Source organism: Malaya genurostris, chromosome 1 (genome assembly GCF_030247185.1).
Source record: "Malaya genurostris strain Urasoe2022 chromosome 1, Malgen_1.1, whole genome shotgun sequence".
NCBI lineage: Eukaryota > Metazoa > Arthropoda > Insecta > Diptera > Culicidae > Malaya > Malaya genurostris.
In genome coordinates, this window is record NC_080570.1 from 80,701,304 (window position 1) to 80,707,807 (window position 6,504).

The 6,504-nt window shown below is 35.4% G+C and overlaps 1 protein-coding gene across 2 annotated transcripts in view; it reads right to left on the reverse strand.

The window, feature by feature from the left end:
• The window catches only part of LOC131440613 (synapsin), a 139,701-nt gene that overhangs the window by 36,811 nt on the left and 96,386 nt on the right, over positions 1 to 6,504 (reverse strand). The window lies entirely within an intron of this gene.

The window sequence follows — 6,504 nt, forward strand, 5'->3', positions numbered from 1 at the left end:
AATAATACAAGAAAATTCAACAGGCAGGTCAATTTAGAAGATCTGTTCTTAAGGCTTCTAATGACTTCCGATCCCATCATTTCTCTGAAAACCAAACAAACAAAAATACTAACAAAGTTTTCCTTCCAGAAAATACACGGCATCTAATATTGTAATATGATACTCGTTAATATACATATTGTTCAAATTAATTTTACTAAGTAGTTTTGGAGTTTTGGAGATTTTACTAAGTAGTTTTTTTCCCTTCCTTTCCATGGCCACTTATAAGAAACACTTGGAAATTGATTTGTTGGCGCTTTTCACCATGTAATTGCATATAAATGAAATGAAATTTAGGAGATTTCTCTGAGATCCCCATTGAAACTGAGTGTGACAAACACAAACACTTTTGATTAGTATATGATATTCGGCTCTATGGACCTCTGTTCAAAACTCAGTTTTCACAGTGATTGTAAAACTTTTCTTTATGAGAAAGATAAAAAATTTAAAAGTTACATCTTATTACATGTACGACAAATGTCCAAAGAATAGATTGTAAATATTTGTCATGAAATATCCTTTTTCTAACACTCCTTAGTATGTTACTAAGCTAAATATTATATGATAAAGTAAAAAAATACTTGCACGGAATTTTGATTTAAATGAGATAGAAAAATAACTGTTTTCCAAATTTCTCTCATATTATATAAAAATGTATAAGCTATCACATGCAATCGAAAATTTTTTTTTCGGGTTGCGCCATTTTTGGAAACCGTTATTTAAAAAAGGCGTATTTTTTTGTTAAAATCTATCATAACTATTGAACCAGGTAGTATAAAATAATCTTTTTCCACCAAAAGTTGCGCCTTTTCAGGCTCTTGAATTTCTTAGAACATTACTTTATTGAGAAAATTCAAATGAAAAAGTTATTGAATAAAAACTGTTTTTTTAAGAAGCACCCTAACTTAGGATATGTAAACCGTTCTAATGTAAAAACGGTTAAAGATACATAACCAATATCTTCGACAAAGTTGCCTTAAATTGATTATTCTAAATTATTGTGGAAGGATGCATTGTTCTATCTCATCCAGATTTTGAAATAATTTTTTAATTCATAGTTTGCTTTAAGACCACCCTAAAACCACTATGGCCGAAAAACGCAGTTTATTAATTGCAACTAATGTGCCGAAGACTTCAAATTTCTAAGCCCAATAATAAAAGCGTAAACAATTGTTTCCGGCTAATTTTGCTTCCTGGACCACTGTGCACTGTTATTGACATAGTCACAGTGGTTTCGGTTCGCGGCTTACGGCATTTTGGTAGAACTTCGGGAGAATGTCGGACGAACGTTCTAATTAAAATCCCAAGCTCAGCTTGTACTAAAATCTGAATGGTAGTAGATTAAAAACCCATAGTTGGGAAGAGTTAGGGGTCAGTCAGTTTCAAAGAATTCGCGGAGAGTAGCCGCAAGTCACGGACGTCATAGTTAAGAGTGTAGCCAGTAAAACTTTAGGACGAAACAAACATATTATTCATTGCGCGATTAACACTTAAAAGAAAAAAGGTCGTTCTCGTGTTAATAATCGTTTTTAAGTAGTACCAATCCGTGTACAATATCGTTGTAAGAAAAGAATCCGCTAAATGTGACTGACAGAAGAGCATGAAAACAGTTTTTGAATAGTGATAAATAAAAGTAAATATCGGATTTGTCAGCACATAGCCTGATGGTAGCAAATGGAAGAAGAAACATTCACTAAGGGATAATAGCTATTTTTCGTGAACAAATCATACAGCACAAGAAGCGTAGATCCACTTTTGTGTTACCGAAAAAGCATAACAAGTGGTAACAGTTTTGCGAAAGTGCACTTAGAGTGTTGTTGAGAAGCTGGAATCCAGAACCGGACAGTTCACTCTACTATACAAGCCAGTATAGCAAAGGCATCCTACATACAAGAAAAATCCTACTATTATAACACGTCGCAAGATTGCAAAAGTGCCAATGAATAAAAAGTTTGTGTAAACGGCACCCGTTTTTTTATATACCCGACAAAAAAGAAACACACCTTCAATCCTCGACGCACGCCGCTCGAACTGCGTGGCAAAATAGTCTATTCAATAGATATGTGTTACAGTTATTATCTTCACTATTAAATTAGTTGAAGTGGTGACCTATTATATATATATATGATTTGGTTATTACCATTAACACATTATTTGCCTCCGCAGTTCTGTGATTTTTGTGTAATGAAAATTGTAAACCTACTTGTATTATGTAATGGGGAAAAGCAATTTATATACTAACTTACTAACTAATACAGAGAGCGAATCGATTCAATTGAAGGTTGCATCGATTTTTGTCGGAATTTGCTTATAATATTAAGTGACATTACATCCAATGGTTCAATATTTGTGAGTCTGTGTACTAAACCAGGGGGGACGCTTCAAAATCATTTTCAGAATTTTATTCTGAACCCTTTGAAGCTTTGTTTCTGGTGGAACAGCAACTTGACCAAATTGGTACTGCATAAACCATGGCTGGTCTGGAAATTTGTTTATAAATTAATAATTTGTTTTTTAGACAGGAGCTTAGAATTTCTGTTTAAGAGAAGATATAAACATTTAATATATTTATTACACTTTGCCTGGATTCCTTCAAGGTGATCCTTGAGAGTGAGTTTTTTGTCATATGTTAAACCATTCAATTTGATAATATGATTAAATTTTGGTTTAAGAAATGAAGCTCTTGGTTTATGACGAAGATAATCAATTGCGTTTTTGCTGTATTTGGTTAATTTTCCATATTGACTTAAAATCACTGAAAATATCAAAGCTTCTTTGTAGGCGACTGCAGATCACTCTAAGATTTCTACCTGTGGCTAACAGACTTGTGTCGTCACAGAATAGCGATTTCTGACAACCAACGGGTAGATTTGGAAGATCAGAAGTAAAAATATTGTACAACATTGCAAAAAAGGGTAAAATTCTTCTAGATCAAATCTATAGGGTAAACAGCGTTCAATCATTGAGTGCGGCGATGCAAAATAAAGACAAATTCCTATTAACTTGACATAACTGTTTACAAATTGAAAAGGTTTTGTTAATTCATACCCAAAGAAAGATTATTTTATTCCTGATTGAAAAAACAAATCATGAATGAATCTTCAAGTAATATTTTTGGGAATATAAGTAATATAAGAAAGGCATCATTACACCACTAGGTGGATAAATAGGGGATTTTAAATCAAATCCTGTACCTCTTAAAAAGTCACCCTTTACATATTTTCTTTACCAAGTCGTATGTTATGACCATCAGGTGAAATCTGGCTAATCGCGGTTCTTCGGAGACATACAGCTGTAAAATAACGAACATTCAAGTTCATATAACGTTTTAGAAAACATAAGCATGCTATTCATTTTCGGATTTTCTATCTTTTGTCTTCGCCTCAAACTCCTTTTATTGGCCATTTCAGGACTTGCTTGATTCAGGAATACTTTTCAACGATAACTAGGCGTTTCACATGTTTCGAACCGCCCGTTGAAAGCTGAAGATCTCATCCTAGTTGTGGATAAATCTAAGCGAATGGACTATTCAACAGAATAGTAAGTTGGCTTTTCTGAACGCTTTCTGAGTCCGCAGCTGCTTCTAGGGATCCGCAGTATGCTTCCAAGGGTTCGGCCAAAGGGATATTTTTAATCGCATGACTGTTTCGTATCGCAGAGGTGTAGTTCATTAGCGGTCATCGCAAAAACATATTAGAGTGTTAATCTGTTGTCAGTATGATGAGACAAAGGGTTTATTGTATTAAAGTTTTTTTGTTTGTTTATTGAACTTTTATTTAAAGATATTTTATTTAGGCCTCTTTGCGTACAAGCTTTGATTCCATGTTTGTGGAAATCGGTCAAACCATCGCTGAGAAAAGTGAGTGAGATCCATTTGGGTTATATATGACCACTTTTTCCGGTGCTTTCGGAACCGGATACCGGGAATCAGGATAGCCGGAATCGGTTTGTTCAGTTGCTTACTGATAATGACTATCGATTTGTTCAGTTTTGAGACCAGTTTAGAAATTTTTTTACGTGTTTTGTTTCGCCGGTTTAAGTGACGGTGTACTATATTGAACACGCTTTACCCTATAACTCAGAAACCGGAAGTCGGATCCGGATGAAATACAGGAACTCCGTATGGGAGCATGAGATCTTTCATTTGAATCTAAGTTTGTCAAAATCGGTTCAGCCATCTCCGAGAAAACTTAGTGAGATTATGTGACACACACATACATTGCTCAGCTCGATGAACTGAGTCGAATGGTATATGACACTTGACCCTCCGGGCCAATTTTTACTAGTCGGTTTTTCAAGTGATTGCATAGCCTTTCTATATGTGAAAGGCAAAAACTTGGAGACATAACCGCGAGATTGACGTAGGACTGCATTCGAGATGTGTATAGATAGCAATTGATTTTTAGATTTGTAGTATTGAAAAGGACCGTTTTAGATTTGTAGTATTGAAAAGGACCATACGGTTTTGAAAGATTGCGTTTGTATTTTATTCTCTCTGTAACGGTTAACATGCTCCGCAATTTACATGGCGGCCTCGACGAATTATGCGAACGTTCATTATCGCGCTTCCTGTTGGGCTTTGCCGCGTCGTATTTTGCCTTCATGTATTGAGACATGTTCAAGCTTTCACCAATGTTTTACGAAGATAAAACTAAACGATTTTATACAATTCTTTTATATCTTCCAAATAACTGCTTTGAGTTCCGCCCATATTAAGTTTTCAAAACTAAAACTAACTTGCTTCCTGAAAGGTTGAATGAACTGTCATAATGTCGTAAAAAGTTTAAGAGGCAAAAGGTTTTTACCCCCTAATTTATGTTGGATGCACATAACCATCTTTACTTAAATTTAACATTTCGTCGTAGACTCATCAGTGCGTAGCAGTTCATGTTTAACTGCTACCTCTGACCTGGAATCAGGAATCAGAACAAATTGGCACAAATAGTACGTTCCCCTTGATATTTGGAGATTTGTGCCTTGCCATCAATATGTTTTTAGCATCATTTTCCCGAAATATAAGAGGGAAGGATTGAAAGGAAATGGTAAGGTTTGGACTAGGAGGATGGGAAAAATTGACGACACAAAAACACAAAAAAGCAGAAGAAAATTCTAAGGGATGCTGAACAATCTGCTGGGGATCACATTTGGTGGAAGAAGAAGTAAATTCTGAACGTCTACGAGGTCTCGAACAGTCTGCTGTAAAACCTATTTAGGTTTGTTACCATGTGTGTTCTTTTTGATGAACGATGCACAGTTAATAAAACCTCCAACCTCCGAGAGGGTTTAGAGATTTTACAAAAGCGACACCACTTCTGCACTCCCGGAAGAATGCTCACTGTTGTTGGTGACTGTCACAGGTGTACTGGGGTTGCTTGGGGTTGGTGTGAAAGAAGCACCGTTGTCATTTAGTGTAGTTGTCTCCTTGTATAGTTTATCACATGGCTTACCGTAGTGAACAGCTTTTTGGCAATATTGACATGTGGCCATCTGATTGTCAACGATAACAAGTGATTTGCACGGGATTCTTATATCCTGACCGAATGTCACATAAGAAGGTATAGGCCTCCTTAAGCGCATGCGTAACAAACGTACGCCATTTAGAATACCGGAAAAATAATTCTTCCACTTTTCTTTCTCGATAGAGAGAATCTCTCCGTATTGGGACATAGTTTTGCGAATATAAGGATAGATGACGCTTGAGGGAAGATCATACACACTCACTTCCATATATACTGGAATGTTATACTTGATATTTTTATGCTCCACATAGTGCACATTATTTTTGTCTTTAGCGAATTGAATTGCATCCAACTCTTTATAGAACTGGATATAAACACCATTATTGGTCCTATTACATTGAAGTAAATGCACACGTTTAATGTCAAGATGCATTTGCTCCTTAAGCAAACCTTCAAGTTCTCGTATCGAAGGTCGAATTTTGCACTGTCTGAAGTCAACAACAATTGTATTCTTTCGTGTCGGCGGTAGTTTTTGTTCGTTTGGTTCACTCATTTCGAGATCGTTCTATTGTTCACTACACAATACTGTACTTGGTTTCTTCTGTCCCGAACGTAAGCGGTTTTGGTTTATCGACTGACTTGGAGGAGATGTGAAACCGAACTGTTTATTGAACTTAACAGGGTAACTAACAGGAGTTGTTTCATATTTTGAGCACAGATTACATATAGACATGCAGGCAGCAATTTTTTAAAATTATGTGTAAATTTAAAAATTTCCATTTGATGGAAATAAATATGCCTTGATCTTTCAAAACGTTCCACTTCACACCAGAGTGACAACAAAACTCACTTGTTAATTACGGAAATTTCCTCACTCAAATGAATTGAAATACTTGGAATAAACTCATTTTATTTCCATGTCGTTTAAATCTCACGTGAATTCAATCGAATAAAACAAAAATAAACTTGCGATTTCAACTTACACCATAAATCAAAAAAATTACGG